We start from the raw sequence: 23,896 nt of genomic DNA, 5'->3' as shown, positions 1-23,896 counted from the left end.
CATACATAATACACACACTGGTGGTCACTTGGGTTTCAGAGAGAGTAGAATCAAATGACCTACACGGTTTCTTTTACAAACCAAGAACGAGGTGCTATTTTTAAAACCAGCTTCTGGTGCTTTGAACCCCGCAAACATTTCGCTCTGAAAGCAAGTCCGCTGCCTGATTAAAACACATCCCGGTGCTGAAACGGTTTTTCACGCACCACATTCCCCCCGTTTCCCAGCCACTTGTTGTTTTCCCACGCGTTTCAGGAGTAATAGATCCGCTGCCCAAAATAACATTCAAATCCTTCTTAAAATTCGGCATTGTTCGGGGAAAGAGAAGGAAGGCGGGGGTGGAAAAAAAACCCTCCAAAAACAAAACAAAACTAGGATCCAGCCAGAAATCTGTCCGTCTCTACACTGCAAGGACACACACGTTGTGAACCAAAGCATAAAATGTGTTTCATTATCACATAAAAGGCTCCCGTAGGGAAGGAGAATAGAAGCAGGGAACGAGGCTGATTTGGGAACAATGCCGCGGGGCTGCGATGCTCTAACCTGTTCTGTTCTGTATCGCATGCCCATTGTGAAATGGTAGTTTTAAACTACTTAGCGTCTCTCACTCCGCTGATCCCAACCGATAAGATACAGTTCTGTCCGCATACACAAAAAGGATGTCACTTGGATGCCTGCTTTAGAAGCAGACCCTTTATGTGTTGCCTTGTGCGCTTCGCTCCCTTTCCCCATGGATCGCGCACACACCCAGGGTGGAAAAAAACACCAACAAACAACCTCTCCCCTCGGTCTATTTAGTTCCTCGCCACACCAAGCTCTTGCCGCTCCTGCTGGTTTAAGTAACCGTGATCGGTGAATAAACAAAAGTCACTAAACAACCAAAAAAAAAAAAATCTAGATCCAAATTCCAGGAGGGTAAACTTTCAACACCACGTCATACTTCAGCAAATTTACACAGATGTTAGAGTGCGTCCCTTTCCGGTTTTTTCCCTCCTTTTGAGCCATTGTGCTTAACTGAATTTTATAAAGCTGATCGATATCTTGGTAAAATATTCATTTTTAAACTAGCGGGCAGTGAAATCTTTGCTTTGTGCTAAAGTCAACAGTCGCACGCTTTGAGCTGCAATAAATGCAGCGGTGTCGCGCCGGGCTGCCTAATGCTGGATTGTCACAGCCATGTGCAGCTCAAGGGGCGGCAGGTAGGTGATTTCCATCCCTTTTTTTTAATCCCAATCTCCAGCTTCCCCATTTCTACCCCTCCCGCCCCAAATGAAAACCAAGCGAGGTAAACGGGGGGGGGGGCGATCCTGGGGAATCGAACAGGGCTTTTGCCATCTCGAATTTCTTGGATTAAAAGTGGAGGAGGTTGAAACAGGGAATGCCCCACGGGTAACGATCTTGGGAGGGTTGCTTTTGATTAAGTAGTAGTCGATTAAAAAATTTAAATGTAAATGTTTAAATTAAATTAAAAGGAAAACCTCCCTACTGGGGGTGGGGGTGGGGGAGAGAGTAGGAGGTAGTGAAAACCCGAACCTACACAGGGGGTCTTTCTGGAGCTCAGTTTATGGACAGTTCATTACAAGAAACTGATTTCTCAGGGACTAACCCGCTGAAACTCCACGAGTCTCGCTCGCATTTCCTTTGCGAGTTCTTTCCCGGAAAACAAAACTCGCAGTAGCCAGGTCCTTCCGAGACAAGCCGGGTTGTATTGCATTCGCCGGAGTTTCCTAGCACATGTAACTGTTTTCATATCAAGAAAAGGAGGACTTGTGGCACCTTAGAGACTAACCAATTTATTAGAGCATAAGCTTTCGTGAGCTACAGCTCACTTCCTCACGAAAGCTTATGCTCTAATAAATTGGTTAGTCTCTAAGGTGCCACAAGTACTCCTTTTCTTTTTGCGAATACAGACTAACACGGCTGCTACTCTGAAACCTGTTTTCATATCGATTCACTTCGCTTTTTCCTGCTGATTGATCTAAAACATGCTCTTTTGTTCTTGTCCGGACGCACCCACTGGTTTAATGCACATCCAAGGTATTTGAATCCTCCCTCCCCCGACCCACACACTAGGATGTGTTACCCTAAACACACGTGTACTGAATGAAAGCTTCACAGAGAAAACCACAGCATCCAATTCCACGGGAATGCCTGAAGCCTGCCCGTTTATGAAAACTTCAGGCAAAGCACAGCCGAGAAATGCCTGTACAGAACTGACCTTTGAGCTCAGCTCACTCGGGGACAACTTGCAGTGAGCGGTGGTGAATTTAAAGGAATTCGTGGTAGGCATGCGTGCATACATCACTTTAATAGAGTTTGCCATATATGAAAAGGCAAAGGAGATTCTAAAAATGTTTAACTTATTCTCATTCTCAGGACATACAAATCCATATCCACTGAATTAACCTGACAGAGGATAGCGGAAAGATCGATTTTAACCGGCATGAGGGGTGACTCCTCCAAAAAAAAAAAAAAAACCAACAACACAAAACACCAGAACTGACCACATTAAAAATCGCATTCGCAAGTGCCACTCGTTAAAGCGGTGTCTGAGCTGTCCCTAGCAGCCCGAGAGCTCAGAGCTTGCAGAAAAGGGCTTCCAGTTCGCTAGTATATGTCTTTTCTCTCCCGAGCGTAAATAGGAAGGATTATTATTAAAAATCGGGGCGCAGAGAAAAGCAGGATTCGGGGAGCTCCTTATCCCGTTGCGAGCGGGTTCCCGGCGGTGCGCGTTTGCAAGCGGTGTCTGCGGGCGCGATCTGACTTTGGCAAACGGATTTCATTTCATGCCGAAGCAAGATGGGTGGGAAATTTTGAACGCGGCTTACACGGGGTATTCGGTCACTTTGCACAACAGATCGCCTCTACAAAGGGGCCAGTGTGATTTCGTTCTAAAAATGGCCCAGGGGCGGTGGTGGGAGCCCGGGATTTTTCTCTAACCCACCTCCCACGTGAGATGGCAAAATTAACAAATTCCACGCGAAAAGGGAGGCGAACGGGCCAGTCGCTTCTGATTCCCCCTCGCTCTGACTGATGTGACAGGTTATATTGCCCCAACAAGATGAGATCTGGGCAGGACACACAGAGAGGCTAATGGTTTTTAAATAATTAATAACCTCCCCGTTCCACGCGTAATGCTGCCCCCCGGATTCCTCAATTACTTGTCATTAAATGAGTGTCTATCCACGTACTTCACTTGGGATCCTTTGATGGGAGCGGAGGGGGGAAGGGAATGTGTGTGTGTGTATGAGGGGGGGAAATTAACCTCAAGTCAAGCCCACTCCAGGACTGAATTAAATAGGGAATGGCCTTTGTGATCCTGGTTCACAGCTAGGCGGCCCCTTAATGCAACGGTACTTTGGAAAGAAAGCTAGCGTTTTAAAGAGATCTAATCTGCCAAATGGCCAATTTACGCGCCTGATCTTTATCTTGGGGATGCTCTCCCCCACTTCGGCCCGGTTTTTTTTTTTTTTTTTTGGTTGTTGGTTTAATACGACACAAATAAATACATCCTCGCTTCGCGCCGCGTAGGGGAAGGGACGCGGAGAACGGCGGGGTTACAGCGCTCAGAGCCTGGGGCCTTTCGAGGCGCCCATCAGCTGCTCCCTAAGGAGGCCAAGCAGCCTGTGAGCTAGTGAGGTCCTGCGGTGGGGTCAATGTGAGAGCCCCGTCACCTCAAGAAAGCAGCCGGCCCAGCCTCCTGGTCGGGTGAGAAAGAACGGACTAATTGGGCCCCTCCCCCGCAATTAAGACAAGTTTCCACCAGCACAGCCCAGAGCCACCTTTCCAAAGTGGGGCGCACGCGGACGCACCGAATTCACAGAGGACTTGACAAGACACCTCCGGTGCAGCCCCCCCGCCCTTTCATTTCTTCTAGCAAACAGAATGGACTCCCCTCCTCCCCCCCCCCAAAAAAAAACAAAAAACAAAACTGGATTGCCAATGTGCAAGGTTACTCTGATCAATCAAAGGGGAGAAGGCACTTTTCACCCGCCCCCTCTCCCTGCCCGACACCCCCCCCCAAGAAGAAGAGAAGAATAAGAGGAGCAGGGTTTCAAATGTCGCAACGCAGGCCCCGGATGCCTCTAGCTGGAGGACATCACAGGCCGAGGCGTCTGCAGAGCCATGGCAACCCCAGGCTAGTGCAATCTTTTCCTTTAACTTTTTGTAACTCGGTTTAATGACAGGCCCTGCCTGGTTTGCATATTCCAGCGAACAAAATCAGAGGCCTTCCGCAGCCCCCACCTCCCCCAAACTGTGTTCCCGCCGGAGGAAACAACACCAGAGAGACGTGACTCTGTTTGACCCGCTAGCTAACGTTTATTTCCACCCAGCCTTCCAATCCTGGGACTGGTTCTACCCCAGGGTCATGGCGGGTTTTTTTTGGGGGGGGGGAGAGGGGGAAGAAAAATACAGGGTCCATCCGATCAAACTTAATTGCTTTTGTGGAGTCTAAAGTCCGTTCAGCTAATTGAGCCCAAAGGGCCTAGGTTGCATTAAAACTTGTCTGAAGATGCAAAGTCAATTCCTCCAATCGTTACAGTTAGATTAAAGGCAAAAATCGAGGGCTGTAACGCTGGTAAACCAGCTGGCTGCAGTGCAGCTTGGTTGCCTAGTAATCAAAGTATTCAAATGCCCCTGCTATGAAAAGGCAGTTTAAAGTTTAATAATGACTTTCTCCAGCGACCACAGCTAGCTCTCTGCGGCCGAAACCATCCCAGGGGGTACAATTCGCTAAAATCACGGCTCCGTGTATTTAAACGTGTCTATTGATGAAAAGCCAGTTTGAGTTTAATCAGGAGTTTCACTATCCCACAGTTGAAATCGAAGGCCCCAAATATCTGAAGCTCTCCGTGTATTTAACTTGTCTATTTAACAAATGAAAAGCCAGTTTAATAGTGAGTTTCACTATTCACAGTTAAGATCTGAGGCCAAAAATCGTCTAATTGTGTACAGAGCTTTTTTTTTCTTTTTTTCCCCTTATTTCCAGTTTAAAAAAAAAAGCCACTTCTTTAATTGTTTGAGCCTGGTAATGACATGCAGAGATGGTCTCAAAAGACACCAGACATCAAAGCACAAAGAAGATGACATATCCAGCAGTTTGATAAGAAAGTCACACTTCCAACTTTTAAAGAGAACTGCCTGGCTCTCAGCTGTGTACCTATTGTGGCAAACTTTCCCAAAGTGTATCGCCCTCTAAACAGCCCGGGAAACGACCCCGCCAGGCCTTTTATAATTCTATGCAAAAAATGCATTTATTGATAATCTGAAAAAACCTTGGGGGTGAGATGAGGCTAATTATTGCGGGCTAACAAGGAGCGGAACACCCAAGTAGAAGTTGAGCCGGTCTCCTGGGAGACTGATGGGGACCGATTTTACAAGCTGTAATTCTGCTTTAGACTATTGCAGGCTAAAGTCAGTTCACATTCGCCTCTTTCTTCTAGAAATATTCCTAATCCGATATTGCGGTGGGGAGAAGCTCGCTTCTCTTCCATGGGATATTGATCCATAAAACCCAGGTATGGGAGAGAGTGGAAACAAAACCGTCAAAGTTTACTACCTAGGCAGTGTATAACCTTCAGATAAGTAAATATTAAACAGCATGCCATTGGATGATTTATAGGCTGCTGCCCTGTTATTTACATGACAGATTCCTCTCCAATAGAGCTAAAAATGGTTTCTGGAAAAGGAGTACTCAATTTCTATTTGGGCATATTTTCAAGAGCAGCTTTGCATTTTGTTTTCCTTGGTGCGTGATAATACTCATTAACTAGTCAAGGCAACAGAAATAGTTTGTTGTAGACAACTTTCGGAAAACGATTCATCCAGAGAAAAATGGTACCCGATTGCATTCGAATCGTACGTGTGAACTTTCGATTCCAAGTCATTTTGCAATGTGGGAGGATGTGAGTTGAAATAAGCACAGAAAACATTGCTAGGTTTGATTTTGTTCTGGAGATAAGGAGAAGAGACCCTTTTAAAGGAGAAATTTCGTTAGAATGTCGGTAAAAGCGTAAGACAGCTCAGGAAATAAACTTCCAATGAATATGGGGAAGGAAGAATATTTAAGAACTTAACATCTTAAATGCTGAGTTTCGGTCTTTCGTTCGCTACAGATGATTTATCCATCAAAATATTAATGAATCTTACTGCACTGGAAAAACTTTTGTTTTCAATCATAATTTTAAAATACAGGGATTTAAACCTAACATCCTTGATAATAATCTGAGTTAAAACCGTTTCTAAATTCATATAACACAGGAGAGTTTTTTCAACCACAGTTTTGCTGAGTTCAGCATTAATAAATCTTAAATGTAAAATCGTCACAAGATTTTACATGCTGCCACCGATTCTAACGGCGAAATCTTCCTTGGTCTCAATGCAGGCTTCTGCCGAAGTGGAAAAGAGATGGTCCGAAGCTTGCTGCTTCTGATGGCAATTACATTAAAACAACCTGAAAACCCCTGTTGCTTTGGGAACTAGCATGACATGAAACCCGAAGGGTGAACACAGCGGGTATTCGGTTGTGTTTAAAATTAATGACTTAACCGTTGGTCGCTTCAGCTTTTGAGCAAGCAAGAATAGATACTGGACTAAATTCGTTTTCATGTTTTGTTCTGTTCACACCGCATTTCATAGTGTCCTTCTTCACCTTATCTGCAATCCCGTTTCTATGTGTTAAAGGCCTCCTAGATCTCCCTGCAAGGATGAGCAACCCTTACACCGAATTCTATTCTCGGCTCAGCCACCGTCTTCCCCTGTGACCCCCAGGTTGCCTCAGTTTCCCCCTTCTATAAAATGGAGCTAACGAGTTGGCTCTTCTTCTTTCGAGTGCTTTGAGATCTAGGGCTGAAAAGCGCCTGTCTCAAAGATCAGTGAACTCGGCAGGACTCTCCCAATTTTCTTCAGTGGCCTCTGGATCAGGCCCTAAAGAATTCAGACGAAGATATTGGAGGTTAGAATGGCCTGTCCGCACTCATGACATTATTTGTAAGTATCTCCAGTGCTGTATATTTACACACTATTCCCTTCCCTTCCCCGATCAGGAACAAAAATCTGGGGGCTCCTTTTGATCCCTGTGCTCCCTGGGTCCTGAATCGGTGGGCTGGGAATGATGCGGTGCTGTCACGAGGTAAAGATCCGCTTTATAACAGTGACTCGAACTTGGCGACCCGCTATACGCAAAACTGAAGCGCTCCAGCTGGCTACGCTGCGGCTGACCACTCCCGGGTCCCAGACCTAACCCCGCGCTTTGGCAACACCTGGTTCGGGCTGGAGGTTCTCGGGGGTGGGATAGGCGGCCCCGGGGTGTGATCGGAAAGGGCGGCTGTGCAAGGCTGGGGGTCTTTAGCCCTTTCTTGCTACCGTCCATCTATCCCGGTGCTATTTTGCATAGCCAAGGGAAACCTCGGCCATCAAAACTAGCCGTAAAATACCCGCTCCCTCGCCCATAAACCGCGCTTATTTTCCAGCGCTTTACTTTGCAGGGTTGCTTTTTATTAATTATTATGATTATTTTGGGTGGAATTGAAAATACCGTAGATGAAAAAAATCACGCAGCCGAATGGCTCCAGCCGCGGAACATCTGGCGGGGCATGGAGAGCGCATTGGCGGTGTAAGGGGGGAGTGTGTGTGTGTGTGTGTGTGGGGGGGAGCTTTTTGCCTTAGATCTGAAAATCTGGCGCTGCGGAGCCATTCCTTTTTGGTGGATCCTTGCGCGCAGGGAATGATGGAAACAGGAACCTGTAGGCTGCTTTAATAGGCGATGGGAGAGGTGTCTCCCTCTGAACGCTGCCTGGCCTTCACCTGGAAGACTCGCTGAATAAGGGCTGCGCCATTAACCGCCTTGCAAACCAGGAGAGGCTTTGCGCGTGGATCTGGCTGTCAGACCTAGGGGCTCCCCAGCTTCCAAGATCAAACGCAAACCCGCGGGTGTCAACCTCCTCCCGCAGCCTCAGAAACTCCCCGGGACCTCAAAGCGCCCAGGAGCGCTATGGATGCAGCGAGGGCAAGCCAACCGGGGTCTTCCCACTGCCAGATGCTGGTGTTCCCGCAAGAGGAAGACACTAGACCAACACATGGCCTCGGTGTCATTCAAGATGTCAGCCAGGGCCGCAGTGAAGAGGGGAACCCACTGAAACCATTGATCGCTTTAGATCAGGAAAGGTTTCGGAGTAGCAGCCGTGTTAGTCTGTATTCGCAAAAAGAAAAGGAGGACTCGTGGCACCTTAGAGACTAACCCATTTATCTGAGCATAAGCTTTCGTGAGCTACAGCTCACTTCATCGGATGCATAAAGTGGAAAATACAGCGAGGAGATTTATATACACACAGACCATGAAAAATCAGGAAAGTGTCGCTTAACAGGGGGCTTCCCTTCCGAAGGGTTTCTGGAGGTTTGGCAATAAATACATTCTTGTCATCGAGTTTAGTATTTCCCCCATCAGATCCCCCAGAAGGGCCAGCGGTACTTTTCTGGCCAGGAAACCCAAAGTAACAGCTGCACCTCCTTCAGAATGTACCCCCGAAACACCAGCCTGTCCCCACTACCCTCAACCTGACCGAAAGCTTTTGAAGTTGAAACTCTTAAGCCAGGAGGGGAATCGCTAGGTATAGATTTTGTGCTGGCTCTTCAGAAGTCCTAGCCACTCCAAAGGAAGAAGCTAGAGGGGAAACAGCTTCACGCCCTGTCGTGCTCATCAGTCCTGCAAATAAGCACCAGGGTACAACGACTTCTTCGCCCAGCGCTTCTCCTCGGGCTCCGGACAACTGCGCTGTTGTCAATTAGCCCCTTTGTCCTTTTCTACGCAGGGGCAGGCAAATTAAAGCGCCTCTCCCCAGCCGCAGATCATGCCCCAGATCCTTCCCTATCTCGTGCGCCATCAAGCCCTTGGAAGGAGTTTATCTCAGGTGCCTACCCTGCAGTTATCAGCATGCCAGACTCATTTAGAGAGCCCAGCTCGGTAACCGGAGACAAGGGTCCATTGATTGTCTGAAGCGGTGTTTAGATTCTGCCCTTCCTTTGTCAACAACTAAAAGTAACCTGCCCTTGTCCCCCTCTCCATCCCGTTGAATGGCGGCCTCTCTCACTTTCAGTCTGTTCTGGTTTTCTGGACATGCACCTGTGTCTCGTTTGCTTGCTGAAATACATTTAAAAGGGCCCAAGAACAAAGTAGCAGGTCTGATGAGGGAGAGGGGAGGGGGACCGGCACAGACGGATTTTTGGAAAGACACGTGAACAGCGGAGGCAATCGAGGTTGCTGTGGCTTTTGCTTTTACGACCCCCTCAAGTGTCCCTCCAGCTGGTTTGCAGAGCGATGCTAAATTCAGGAGGTCTAACTGTTTTCCCCAGGATGTCCTTCTCTACCCCACTAATCAACTGCCCCCCAAACGCGGAGAACCAGCTGCTGGCCAGGCGTAAATACGCGCAGCTCTTCCGCTTGACATTTTGCCCAAGAATGATTGTTCATAGACGGTGATTCCTCACTGACGACCTCTCATCTAAGTCCCCAGCACCTGCCTAACTGAAAAGATCACATTAGCATGAAAGTTGCCGGAAACATTTTCTGCTTTACCCACTTTGGGGAGACGCATGCATTTATCTATGCCCGGGCACACGGGGAAAACCCCAGAAGGAATATTGAAGCCGTGAGGGGGACATAAGGGTGCCCCCAGTTTTTGCAAGAGACAGACAATCCTGAAATCAGACAGGAGCTTTGTCTTAAAGAAAAGCTCTCCCGCCCCCATCGCCGGTGGAATGAGTGCCAAAAATCGAAACAATCGCCCCAGCAAGAGGAAAACTTTCCCCCAGGGCAGAAACAGACACTTTTACCGGTGGAAATCAGGAGAGGAGCTCAATCCAAGTGAGGACATGTGGGCTACCGTCTAGTTTTAAATAGAAGGGAATTAAGCTGAGATAGATTTCCTATCCATTAATCAAATGCATGTCGTGCTTGCATATCAGAAAGTGGTTCCTCATCCCACTCTTCTCTTGTGAAGAATACATACCGATGGCCAGAATTATTTTCCTTATGATCGATAATTGCAGCAATAATCAACGATGAGTGATTAATAAAGCCAGCAGGGATTGAGTAGTTTTTATATCTCAGTCACTGCCGCCCAAAAAGCAGGGAACTGTGACAGAATATAGGTAAAGTGTTCGTTATGATTCACTTCTTATGTTCTTTTGGATAAACTTTTTTACGGGAATGACGCTTCAAAGACAGTTGCAATGTACTTTCCCTGTCCAACAAATTCTCTTTGCAATGGGTAGGTTTGCTGGGGAGTTTTATTGGGAAATACGGGGCCGATCCTGCTTCCAAGAAATGTCCATGGCCGAACTTCGAGGGGAACGCAAGATCACATTATTCGCCACGCTTGTCATCCCTTCTGGAGTTAAAACTGAGCCATGAAATGTCCTAGCTCCTGGCTTTGGTTTCTAACTACTTTCATTTACCCCCCCTAAAGACCCCGGTAGCGTAGCTCCCAGGTTCGCCGAGCCTTGGGATAGAAAACAATTCAAAATAGGGTTTCACTCCGCAGCACTCCGGACCCGACACAGACCAGCCGTGCAGAGAGCGCCAGGCAGCCAGCAGTAGGAACGGACAGCGGTCAGCAGAGTTTAGTTCACAAAGGGCCGGGCACAGGTGTCAATTAGGAATCCATCCAGACCTAATGTTGGTCTTTACTCCCACTGATCAAGGAGAAAAACGGGAGTTAGCCCATCAGGTTATTGTTTAATCTGATAGACCGTCCTGCGGATCGACTCTCCTGCCAGGACATCAGGGCGCATGAAGGATTGTCCGCGCCCCGTCGTTGTTTAGGGCTTTTTGGACAGGCGCTTTTGAGGCGGGCCTGTGTGTACTTCTGGTCAGTTACAGCGCCGGGCTTCCACTGGCTTCACAGAACAAAACAACAACAAAAAAACCCCAAACCAACCAACCAAAGCCAGGACTGCGGGAACCTGCAAACCAGGACTATAAAACAGAGATCAAAACACTGAAGCAGACCCCATTTCTGCCTCTCTCTGGCTATGTGCACAGGCGGAAAGAAACTAATCTGTGCGCATAGATATCCCAATACACGTGCCTGTTTTGTACAGCTCGGACGCACACACGCTCCTGTATCACGTCCGTTTCTGTGAAGCTGTCCGAACTTTAAATGTGTCTGGACAGACAGGCGGGTCGCTGTGGAAGGAACGGATCCAGCCCAGAATCCTGCGCTGGGACCCGCGAGCCCCATTGTTCCAGCAGATCCTGTTGCAGGATACGGGACATTACTAATGTAGGGACTGATCCTGCCCCACTGAAGTCCATGGGCGCTTTACCATTGACTTCAACGGGGTGAGGCTCGAGTCCCTGAATTCATTGCCGGAGTCCGTAGCCCAGGACTGGATGCAATCTGGGGGCAGTAAGACCGCGTTTGATCTTTGCTCAGTTATACTTGGGGTGTGTGTGTGTGTGTGTTTGTGTGTTTGTGTGTGGGGGGCTTCAGCGCAATTCCAACCCCAGGGATCGGCAAAGGAACGGTCAAAAAAAAAAAGTGATCAAAATCTCATTAGGAAGCCCCATAAAAAGCCCGCGTAAGAGTCCCTCAGTGCACAAGCGGAGGACCATGCAATTCAGATACGCTCCGTCTTGCAAAACTATTTCAGGCGGAGGCTGCTGATAGCACCCGGGTAATGTCTTTTGCTGGAAACGTGGTTTGAAATAAGCATATCTCCGCTTGCTCATTACAGCCGGGCGGAGAGCGGCATGACGTGCCACTGTATTTACCGGTGTAGCCAAGCATGAAATTGAATGTTCAAAAAGTTTTTTAAAAATGCAAATCGCATTAACACAGAAGCAGGCGTGTGTCTGATTTACAAGCACCAGCTGACCTGGGAGAATTTGCTCCGAGGGAGAAATGGAAAGGAGATCGTGGACCCAACCCGATCTCCTTTTAAATCGCTCTTTATTTTTCCACACGAACTATTCTTTCCCCACATAGAATCTCATCCTCATGCCAGCAAGCACTTTGGAGAACGTGGGATCCTGCCAAAGTTAGCCACAAAACCCCAGACCGGCTCAGCAATTCTCATGGCTGGCCAGGAACACTTCACCCCCAGGATCACATGGGGGTGGGGGGAGCCTTCCCCATGTGGAGTTAATTAAACCCCACCCATCTAGTCTGGCTCGGGAAAGCTGCCCTGACAGGATAGTGCAGTAAACCCACCCGCTGCCTCGGAAACAGCTGTCAGATTTAGTCTGTTAACTGCACACAAAGTGTTAACAACGATGTTGTCTTTTGCCGCACACGAAAGTTTGTTCAGGTAGATCCTCCACAGATCCCGCACACCCAATTCGCTGGGGGGATCCCCCCGTTTAGTCCTCTGACTGCAATTGTAGCTGCTGGTGAAGGAGGGCAACAATTGGTTTTCCCCGTTGCCCTTCGTTGGACAATGACCCAGGACAGGAGTTACCAGAGCAATGGGGTTTTCTGGACAAAAAACTTTGTTAGCCAAATTCGGATGGCAAAGTAAAATCGTAGGGAAGACAGAAGGGAACCAGTGGGCGCATCCTAAAACAATAATCTGGCAAGGATTAGGAAATGCCCGGTTTTGAAATAGTATCTAGCAAAGTGCAATAGAGCCTGTATTGGTTTCATTAATACAGAATGACTGATTGCCTTTCCCTAAAAGATCTAGCCAGATCCCACAATGTCTCCAGAACTTCTTTGCCACAGACTAACCAGGTCTTTCTGTCTTTACCACCACGGCTCTACATTAGCGCCTGATTTCTGGGTTTTATTTCACGCATTTTATTTCAGGCTAACCTCCTGCTGAAAATAAGGAAGGATTGATTTTCCTCTCAGTCACACCGATTACCGGTGTGAATTCCCCCGATTCCAGCAACTGGATGTTCTCTGAAGATCCTGGGAGTGGTCCCAGGATCGGCCCCTGGATGAAGGATCGGGCACCTCCCATTGGGATTAAAAACCGATACAGGCTATTCTGCCGAAGTCCAGGGAGAGAAGACCAGGGAGATTCTTTGCTCAAATGCGACTCCGTTTTCGAAGAAGACTCGTGTAAAAGCATAGCCGGCACTTGGAATACAGTGAATGTAACCCAAGCATTGGAAGTGATTAAAGCGCATGTATGGTTTATTGTTTCAATAAGAGGACACTGGTTTAATTCGGATGACATGTGAATGCATATCCTCCCCTTCCCTCCCAGCCTCTTCGGGAAATGGGGGCAATAAGAAAATATGATCGTTTCTCAGAACAGGAGAAAAGGGGTCCTTTCCAACTCCCTCCCCATCCTCTATTCCATTCCAGCTCTCCCCCGCCCCCAACTTTTGTCACATGGTAAAAGTTTTAAATATTTGCTGAGCCACTCTCCTCTGTGTCCCCCCCAGAAATACCCTGCTCCTACCGAGTTTGGGACAGTCTGGCTTCCACTCCAAAGCTTGGTGTTAATTGTCACCTGCACAAAAAGAAAAAAAGGCCCTTCTGTCTTCTCAGAACAGACCTTCAGCTGCTAAAAGGCTTCGTCAATAAAACAAGCGAAAAACAAACAAATGACCCCCCCCAAAACAAACCAACAACCCCCCAACCAAACCAAACCAACCAACCAAACCCAACCCCCCCAAACAAATCATCCAACCCCCCCGCAAAACAAACAAACAAACAAACAACCCCCCAACCCCAAACTAAAAACAACCAACCCCCCCCTTCCTCCCGTGGGAGTCTCCCTGTATCTGTGGCGGTGACATTCATAGAGTCCATCTAACATCTTTTTGCTCCTAGGAATCCTTGGGACATTCACCGCAAAGTGGAGAGGAGAAAGCTCAGGGGGCTGGGATTTGGAAACTGTGCCCCCCCCCGCCCCCATGATGGCTGCTGGGCTCCCTTTTCTTCCCTGTGCAAGTAAGTCGGCCTCACAGCAGAGGGACGAGCTGGAGTTGTAAAGGGATCAGCAGGGAAACGACCAGGGAATATTTTTCACTCAATTCCCACGTTCTCTCTCATGTCTCTCCTTATTCCCTGGAGAGTCACCATTCCCCCAAGCCCGTTAACCTCGGACAATGAGTGAGAGCCTCCTTTAATTTAATTTTCCTGTCAGCCTAAAGAGAGCTACACTGTGAACCTTACACTTACTCACACAGAGTGGGGCTGCTTGGTGTTGCCATTTGCACCAGAAAGACCCCCAAAAGGAACACTGGTCTGGGAACTCCAGGCTTGCATCGGTCAAGAACCTAATGATGTTTTCCCTTTGAAAAAGGGGCACTAATTGCCATTGATCCATACCAATAGTAGATCCAGCACCAAACTGCAATAGCCGGCATGGGGCTAAACAACCAACCAAACCTGCAAAATATTAGAGAGGAAAGGAAGAGAGAGATAACAAAGGAGGAGACTGCAGAGGAGCCCAATCATAACTATTCAACACAAGTGTGTCCAGACAGCATGCGACACAACCTAGGTTAGAACGCTTCCCTCAGTGCAGATGATGGATCATTACCTCCAGTGGGGTTCATTTGAAAGGAATGAGGAAGATGCCTTGGAAATGCAGCATTGTTGAATTATGCCATGGAGGCCCTGACCCTGACACACCCACGTCAAGAGCAAAACTCCCAGTGACTTCAAATGGTAGAAAGGATCGGGTCCCCTAGCTCCCAGCAGAATAGCTTACTGATAAGTTTTTTTCTGCTCTAGTGAATTTTATCACTGTTTGTCCTACTCAGTGGGGGAAAAGGTATCATTTTATAGAAATACTACTTCCATGTTTGCTGTTTGAATCAACTTTAGTGTTTCCAGGAAGCCTTGTATTGACATATCTTCACCATAGCCATTCCCAGCCCTTAAATTAGTTGAAAACAGAGGCTTATCAGTCTAAAAAGTAATAAGTGGTCAGCAGCAAAGATATGAATGTGTTTATTGCCCCATCATCCAGTAGCTCAGCCGAGGAAAAGGAAAGAAACAGCTTGTGTTTGTAAAAATGCATTCATCGTTTAAAGGAAGGGCTACCCTAGGAGAAGCGAAAGTCTTATTAATCTCCTTTGTGTGACTTCAAAATGAACAGTAGGAACTTGAATTAAGCAACTGTTTTTAGTGCACATATGTTTCCTTTTAATATCTCTGCTCTCTTCTGTACTGCAGACATTAATCTCCTAAATGCTTTTTTTATTACAGTCAGACTAATTTCAGCCCAGACTGTTCATTTAATTGACAACTGACCTGCCATAGGGTGCTTTATGTACTTAATGTGTCTCTTTGTGTTCTTGGGTTCACGTAGCAATATTTTGGGTGTCTCCCAGGGCAATGAAATGCATTTCTAAACTTTAAGGTTCTGTTCATAAATGTATTTGAAATACATTTGACATGATCACTACATGCAGCTACAATCTCTAATTGTATAATGCATTTGCACAACATTTTAAACCAGGCATGCTTCTGCAAACTGCTAGAAAGGACAGCATTTGTAGATATTACAGAAATATGCATACACTGGTATAAAGTGTGATTTTTCTGTAATAAAGCATGCTGTTAAGAATCCAGAACATTTACTAAATACAAAATGAAATCTCATACACATTTTTACTGCATGCAGGACGTACGTTCTTGTGGCCACTAAGATATCTTTACACCTCTATGGGAGTGTGAAATGACCTTACTGAAGTGTGCATACATTACATTGACACCCCTCCCCTCCGCCCCTGCTTTAAGGCATATTTACATTGCCAGAGTGGTGGAAGGGAACCTTAGTGTAAATGAGAATTGGGCCCAATATATGTAACAGAGCAGTTCACTGTACTCTACAGAGATACTTCTTGAGAAGGACTTCCTTTCTAGAGATTTTTAAAAGTAAAGATTATCAGAACAAAAATGATTTCTCTCACTTCAGCTGGAAGGAAAAAAGGAAGCTGAGTAAATATGTGCTAATTGAGTAAATTAGAATAAACGTGATGTTTTGGCCGTGATTCCAATTTCAGACTGAGGACATAAATATGAAACAAGGTTAGAGTAAACCCATTGCAATTTAGGAGAATGATTAATTGATATTTATTAATCTTCATGTGTTTTATTTTAATAATCCCAGAAGTCGTCTATGGTAGGTATAAACATTATAGAAAATATGTAACTAACTGATGTCATTGCTGCTGTATATATGTCTTATTAAATTCCTAGATACCATCTCAGTTTGCCTCTTGGTGTCTGTATTTGTTATGGCGACCCTTGCTTTAATACCTTGAAGTTATGTTTATAGGTCTTTGAATGATGCATAGACTAATTATATCTGTTTATAGCAGCAAGTTTAAAAGTGAACTAATGCATCGGTATAAGTCGGTATAGTCCCACCTGAAGAAAGTGTCTGGCATGGGGTAAAAAGCATAGCATCTGAGTCACCACTCAGTTACGCCACTTTTACACTGGTGGAAGTTCATTGATTTCAATGAAGGTCCACCAGGGTAAAACTGCAGTGATACAGGTGTGAAAGAGGCCCATTGGTCCAGATGCTCTCCTGATGTTTTGATTTGTTTTGTTTTTATTATTTATATCACAGCGGCGGCTGCAGCCCCAGCTCAAATCAGGACCCGGTTGTGCTAGGTGTTGTACGTACCCATAACAGACAGTCTCCACCCTGAAGAGATCACAGTCTAAATAGACAAGACACACAAAAGATCGGAAGGGAAACAGAGGTGAAGTTACTTGCTCCAGGTAACACAGCAGATTGAAGAGCAGAGCAGGAGGAGAATCCAAGTCTCCTTAATCCCAGTTTATTTACCTATCCACTGGGTCTCACTGCTTCTCTAGGATTTCAGTTTGCACCAGCTGAGGATCCTTTAATGGAAAAAGAAATCTTCCTCTGACAAATATGAGGGAATTGCCACCTTTGGTCACCTACTGAGGAAAACTGTTTCCCCCCTATGGTCATATATGATAGATTAAACTCATACAGTATCTACAGCCATACATTTTCCACTGATGGGGGAAAATAAATGCCTCACTAAGAGGAATATTATGAGCCATTATGAGATTCCTGGAGAAAATGAGATATGCACGTGCATCTTCACATGGGCAGAGCAAGGGGCTTAGGCCCGGATTCAGCAAAGTATGGAAGCACTTGCCTAATTTTAGAAGGTGAATAGTCCCACTGATGCTTACAAAGTTAGGCATCTGCTTCAGTACCTTGATGAGATGGGACCAGATGCCCCAAGCCTGCATTCCTTGCCCATCTGAAACTCCCACTGACTTCCACGGGAAGGTCGAGTTTGTAAGGAATGGAAGATCAGCCTCTGGAAGCCAAATCTCTGCCCCCCACACCATGCCCAACTAATCCTGCTGGGCAGGCGGGCAAACCGGTCTGACACCATAGGAGGCTGGACCCAATATAGCATCAGTGATCAGCACCTTAAGAATTTAACATCTTGATCCTGCTCCCGTGGGAATAAATGGCAAAACTCACACTGACCCTGGTGGCACGGGATATTTTTTCCCCCAGGTTTTGATTTTTTTCTTTTGCTGAAAAAATTTGGTGTGAATTTTTTTAAAAAAGGGAGTATTTCAAGGATTTCTTCTTCCATGAGAAACTCCCAAGCAGCTCGAACGCGAGCCAGTGCCACTCCTAAGAAGCCCTCCCTCCCATTTAAAGCTGCCTTCCTCCTGCCGTATCCTCAAGTGAGCGAGGCACTAGTACTGTTACCTTGCCTACATGTTCGGGGCAAGCTGGGGTGCGTACCTACCCCCCACTAGCCTGCCGTGCTCTAATTCCACCTGCACCTTATTCACGCGCATTAACAGTTCTAGTCCCATTTCGACAAGGACACAATCAAAGCGCATTAACTAACTATAAACATGCAGAAGCAGGTTCGACAGGAATCGTTTGTCTGTGGCAAGCTGGTGCGGGGTAGATTCGCACACCATCTTGCTGTGAACTAAATGTTCATGTAGACAAGCCCTTTGTTGCTATGTGCTTCAGTTCCCCATCAGCACTTTCCCTCATGGGGGTGTGTGAGCATAACTTCGTTAAAGACTGTGAGGTGCTCAGATACTGCAACAACGTGGAAGACATATGTACACAGGTAGCGGATCAAAAATAAGAATTTATATTACCCTGAAGGGGCTGTGGTTTTATACTGTGAATGCATGTTACAGAAAGGAAAAAAAAAATAGGGATCCCCTCCCATCAATCTTGGCATAAAAGAGAGAGGGTGTCACTCCCCCAGGTGAGATCCCACAAGCTAGAGACTATGGCGGTATATGTCGCTCTGTGACACTGGAATAGAGTTCTCATGTAAATAAAACATATTGTTATAACCTTTCAGGAACAATAATTTTACCCTAATTTATCTTTTTCTGCTGCCGTTGGAAACCAGCCAACTGATTATTGATTTCACTGGGGGATGCTTGGGAGTAACCGAAGGTACAAAGTTACTTCTTTATTCATTTTATAATAGGAGGCGTTTCTCCTGCACTCATCACTACGGGTACGTCAACACTGCTCACCGAGGCCAGGTCTGTGGGACCCGAGCTTGCGGACTTGGTGTTTCCAAGTCTGTGCTTGAGCATCCACACTGCACTGTAAAGCTGGGTTTACAATTGCTAGACCCGGGTCTCACAGCCAAGCTAACACAACCGTACTCCACTATGCAGACTTTCTGACTCAGATCTATGGCTTGACCTGGGTTCACACAGCAAAATTACAGGCTTGGACCTGAGTCCCAGTGGGGCTCTGGCTCTGATCTACGCCCATAGCAAGGCCCTAGGGCATGGGTCCTGAATGCTTGTTGACCTGAGTCAGACTGATTTGTGTGTGAACAGAGCCCCTGGGCTTAGTGTACAGTGTAGACATACTCACCCCCTGCCCTGATTTTAGAGCTCGAGAGGAAATGTCTACATGGCTATTTTTAGTGCCATAGCATGAGCCTTGTGAGCCTGAGTCTGAGCCCTGGGTTCTGAGGCCTATCTACACTACAGGGCCACCGTAAGCTGCCTTGTGTTGACCTAGCAGTGGAAGTGTCTTCCCTTAAATTTGGCTGCTGCCCAGAGGCGCTGGCTTTCCGAGTTCCCGGGGCGGGGGGGAGGAGGAGGGAAAGGAAGACTGCTCGACCTCTGCTCCACCCCAGGCCTTGCCCCCACTCCACCCTTTTGCCCAACCCCCCCACCCCTGCCCTGCCTCTTCTCACCCCTGCTCCATCCCCGCCCTCACTCCACCCCTTCCCACCCCATTCTGCCCCCTCCCCCCATAGCCCCTTCTGCATGCTGCTGAACAGCTGATCATGGCAGGCAGGAGGTGTTGGGAGGGAGGGGGTGGAGCTGATTGGTGGGGCTGCTCGTGGGTGCTGAACACCCACGATCTTTTTTCCTTGGAGCACCCACGGAGTCGGCGTCTACGCTGCTGCCAACATAAGTCTCTCTACGCCAATTTAGCAGCGCCACCTCCCTGTGCATCATAGAGTCATGGTCGACGTAACTAGGTCTATGCAGAGTCAGTGTAGACGCTGCATTACTTATGTCGGCTGTTACTGGGTTTCAGGAGCCGTCCCACAATGCCCCCCACTGACAATGCCCCTCACACAATGCCCCCCCCCACTGACAATCAATACGATCTCTCCAGGTGAGGACACGCATCACTGACACCAGAAGCCAAGCGTGAGTGATTTAATCACCGCGGTGGCTGGGCGACATAATTTTGTAATGAGATTCACTGCCGCAGGGTTTTTTTGCAGTGTAGACATAACCTAAGAGTACAGTTAAGGCCTTATCTACATAAGAGACTTCCACAAGTTTTAAACTGATTTGGTTGAGCTGGTGCAAACTGCTGTGTGAACATTTATTTCAGATTCAAAACAGGCTTACTTTGGTTAAGTTTAAATTGATTAGGAAACAGTTGAAGTTAAACTGAAATGAGATACTCAAATTGAACAAGAGCATCCCCACATGCGTTGGAACTGGATTAAACTAAGTCGGTTTAAAAATCCGATTGTGCAGGGTAAGGGCCTTGGCCCTGCTCCAGGGCTCTTTGAACTCAATGGAAAGACTCCCATTGACCTCTATGGGCTTTGGATCAGGCCCCCAGGGACATCCCTTCTGCTTCTGGTGCAGAGGGAATAAAGAGGCACAAAACCTGTTCAGACTGTCAGGTGGAGGGGAGATGCACCATACATACAGCAAGCAGACCCCTCTGTGTGCATGGCAATGGGGATTGAGGACTGCATGGCTGGACGGGGTCAAGCCAGTCTGCACGGCATCAGATCCCAGTGCACCAGGGAGGAATCTGCACAGCAGAAAGGTTTGTCGTTCTGCTGGCAATAATATCTGCTCATGTCTGCAACACTTCCCGATTGAGAACTGGGGGCCAGGTAGGGGCAGAAGAAAACTAGAAGCCTGATCCAAAGCCCAGTGAAGTCAATGGGAACACTCCTACCGATTCCAGTGGGCATTGGATTAGGCCCTAGGGAGTTTAGATCCAGAGGGAGAAATGCTGCCAGGTTTGGACTTCCTTTATTCTCATGGAGGGGGACTCCATACATGCCCTGAGCCATTAGGATTGTCCATGGAGGTCTGGATGTCCGTGGGATTAGACGGCCACTCTCTTCAGCCACACTGTGGGATGGGAAAACTACCTCCCCACTGCATGAGGCCTGGGGAATGCCGGGCCTGATCCAAAGGCCATTTAAGTTGATGGAAAGACTTCCACTGGCTCCCAGGGGCCTTGGATCAGGCCCTTAGTAAGTGTAAGCTACTGGGGTGAAACGCTGACTCTCCTGATGTCAATGGCAAAACTCCCATTGATTTCAGTCGGGCCAGGATCGCACCTCCCGAATTTCCCAAGTATCTCTAGCCCTGCCCCTCCCTGTGGGGTCTTCCATGGAAGGCAGAATCTGATCCAGAATGTTTCCCTTCACTTTGGATTTCCTGTCCCCCTTCATCTCACAACCTTCCCCTGGGGCCAATGTGCCTTTGTACCTGGGTCTAGAACTTTGCAGTGCGTTTCCATGAAGACAGCACTAAGAGTACAGTGCTATCACAAAAGGGCCTGCGGATTGCAAGCCGAAAAGGAGAGAGATCAGGAGAGGGATCGGCTCATCCGAGGGGTTGGGGGGGGGAAGAGCTAAGAGAGCTGCTTTTCCTTCAGAGTTACTCATTAACTGCTGCTCATTTGACAGGATCCATATTTCAAGCAAAGGAGTAAACACTTAAGATCCAACACTGCCTTGCTCCTTTTCCTTTCCAAGATGATTTATTTTATAAAATGCAGCTGCCTGAAGAGGAAGAGGAGACTGGAGCCCTGGGCCTTTTATCTGCAGGATATGCAAAGCACATTTATTTCGCCTTTTATCTCTCAAATTGTATGTTGATCCCATACATATAGATTGATTTTGTTCAGGTAGATAATGAAAAGTCAAGTGGAAAATTTACACAATGGCACTTAGGAGCTCGGCTTTCTATTGGTATATAAATTGCTTTATTATTTCATTCCCTTAAAGAGGGACTTCAGCACCAGGGAACTCTTTAAAATATATCACATTTAAACACAAATCCATTTACCTTTTGTGTGGGTTTTTTCGGTAATTTCCTTGCCACTTTTGTTAATTATCAAAGATGTTTGTGTTTAAACAAGGGCTTACTCCGTGTCAACCCCCCCTCACCATCCATCTTCTTCGACTTGTTCCCCATGTCATGTCCTAATGTGGAATTTCCGACCTGACAACCGGGCCTGCAGCAGCAAAATGCATACATGTTTATCTCTCAGGCTGGCAATACCTTGTGAGCTATTATTAATTCTCCCTAAGCAGCTTTCATTCAGCCACTCTAACCCAGAGGCAGGCATGTCGCTTAGCTTGTGAATAGAGGGCACTGCATAGGAAAGAACAGCTTGGAACAAAACCAGAGGAAACATTATTAATAAACATCTTCTGGACATTTGGAGGCACATATAGGCTGCTCCAGCTTAAAGCAATTAATTCACGATACTGACAAACTCTCCAGCTCTTTGACAGCTTGGAGCTGAAATAAAAATGCTAGTTCTCCAGGGAAAAGAAGAGCATAGTTGGCTCTTTTCTGGACTGTTTGCTTATAGGCCCAGAGAGCAATCTTCCTTGCAGAATGAAATGCAAGGACACAAACAATGTACCAGTGAGAGAATAGAAGATGGGAATGAACAGTTTGAACTATTTGCTCAGCAGAAGGGCAGCCACAATGGTCGGCCAATGGCTTTCCCATGCATCAACTGGGGCTTCTTAGGCCCTTTTGTTGTTCATCTTCTTCCTCTAGCCAGATAAGAACACAGCTGCAGAGTTGCAGTTAAGTCAGGCCTTCTACTTAGTCACGTAAATCTCATGGCACATTTACTATATTTTCTACTGCAAAAGACCTTCCCCTCATTTATGCATTTCAGTATTTACTTGGAAGCCAGACCTGTAGTCACTTGCAATCTTTCAAATGCAATTAAATCTCTGCGTATTCCCAGTTTATTGCTGGTCCATAGTGCAGCTTTTGGGGTTGCTTAGACTCATCTCAAGCCTCAGCGGAAATCATAGCTTTTCTCCCCTGCCTAAACCTATTAACGGGCGTCCCTCCCTCTAGGATTATTTAACTCTATAACTAGCACTGATCTGTGGATGCTGTTCTTATGAAAAAGTCACCGTGTAAAATTGTACAAGACAGGCAGACGTGACTCAGTTTGCGGCAAATGGGGAGAAATCCAACAGCCAGCTCCGAAGGGATCCGAAAATATTACACACACACCGAGACACATGTATGTGTGCACACACTTGCAGACAAGCACTTGTGCATATACGCACCCGCAGACATGCACACAATCACACGTGCGTGCATGCTGGAGCACACACACTTACATACATGCAGGACAAACACACACGCGCACGCACTGAGGGAAAGTCATTAAAAACGAAGGGCTTTAAACGCATAGTTATTAAAACAATTAAGTCTGTTCTAGGACTCCAGTTCTTTCTGGTAGTGTATGTACTTGTCTGTACACCACAATGGGGTCCTTGGTTGAGCTTTGAGGAACGACTATAATATAAACAACACCTAATAAATATTCTCCATTATAACATGTGTATATAATATATACTCTGTCTGTCTGTGAAGATCGTCCTTTCCAATCTAACCCAATAAGGGCAAAATTTGATTTGCTCTCATGATATCATTGCAGCTCAGCGAATGCTGTAATTAAAAACAAGTAGGTGGCAAAGTCAACTGCCACCACGTAGTTGCTCTGAAAGTTCAGACCTACCAGAAACGCTGACAGTGTTGTGTATGTATTTTTACTCTTTGTCCTACCCCCTGATGTTGGTGTTGGGAGCAGGGATACAAGACTTAATTCTGTTGTAATAGGGTTGATTTCTTTGAAAGGTTTTACAGGGTGAAAAGGCAAAATGCCGAACACTAAAGGAAATGACGAGCTTGCAAAGATCACATTAAGCCTTGGTCGTCAAGGAGCACACCTGCAGGAAAGACAAAGTTTAAACACTGCTTTCTCTCTCACACAATCTTGGAAACCTCTGGGTGTTTCTTTTCCCCCCCTACTGGGTGGTCAGGAAGAAAGGCTGAAAAGCAAAATGACTCCTATTGTCTCTAGGCTGTCTTAAGAACTGACCTCACGTGTCTGTAAAGAAGACAAGCACCTGTTATCTCTAGCGATCCCCTGCTTCTAGGAGCACAGAACTCTCCCTTCCCCAGGCGAGTACCTTCGTGTGGCATAGGAGAAAAGAGTACATTTTTTTTCCACATCCATATTCTCACTGAGCAAAATTCAGCATTGCAAATCACAACTGCCCACATATCCCGTGTTTGGAGGGGCATTGCTCCTTTCAGATGCCTCCCTCCTACACAGATTCCGGGGTCCCTGTCTTTTTAATCACTGGGAATTATTTCCATCAGACATACAG

General features: G+C 46.7%; 1 long non-coding RNA gene across 1 annotated transcript; it reads left to right on the top strand.

Moving 5' to 3' along the window:
• Window positions 1–1,080: 1,080 nt before the first annotated feature.
• On the top strand, window positions 1,081–18,302 carry LOC311518670. The gene is made up of 4 exons (XR_014711062.1): window positions 1,081–1,199; window positions 12,807–13,132; window positions 13,785–13,904; window positions 16,543–18,302. It is a non-coding gene; the product is annotated as an uncharacterized lncRNA (long non-coding RNA).
• Window positions 18,303–23,896: the final 5,594 nt, after the last annotated feature.

The sequence above is a fragment of the Lepidochelys olivacea genome, assembly GCF_965140295.1.
Source record: "Lepidochelys olivacea isolate rLepOli2 genome assembly, chromosome: 3".
Taxonomy (NCBI): Eukaryota; Metazoa; Chordata; order Testudines; family Cheloniidae; genus Lepidochelys; species Lepidochelys olivacea.
This window is presented reverse-complemented; position numbering and strand designations above follow the sequence as displayed.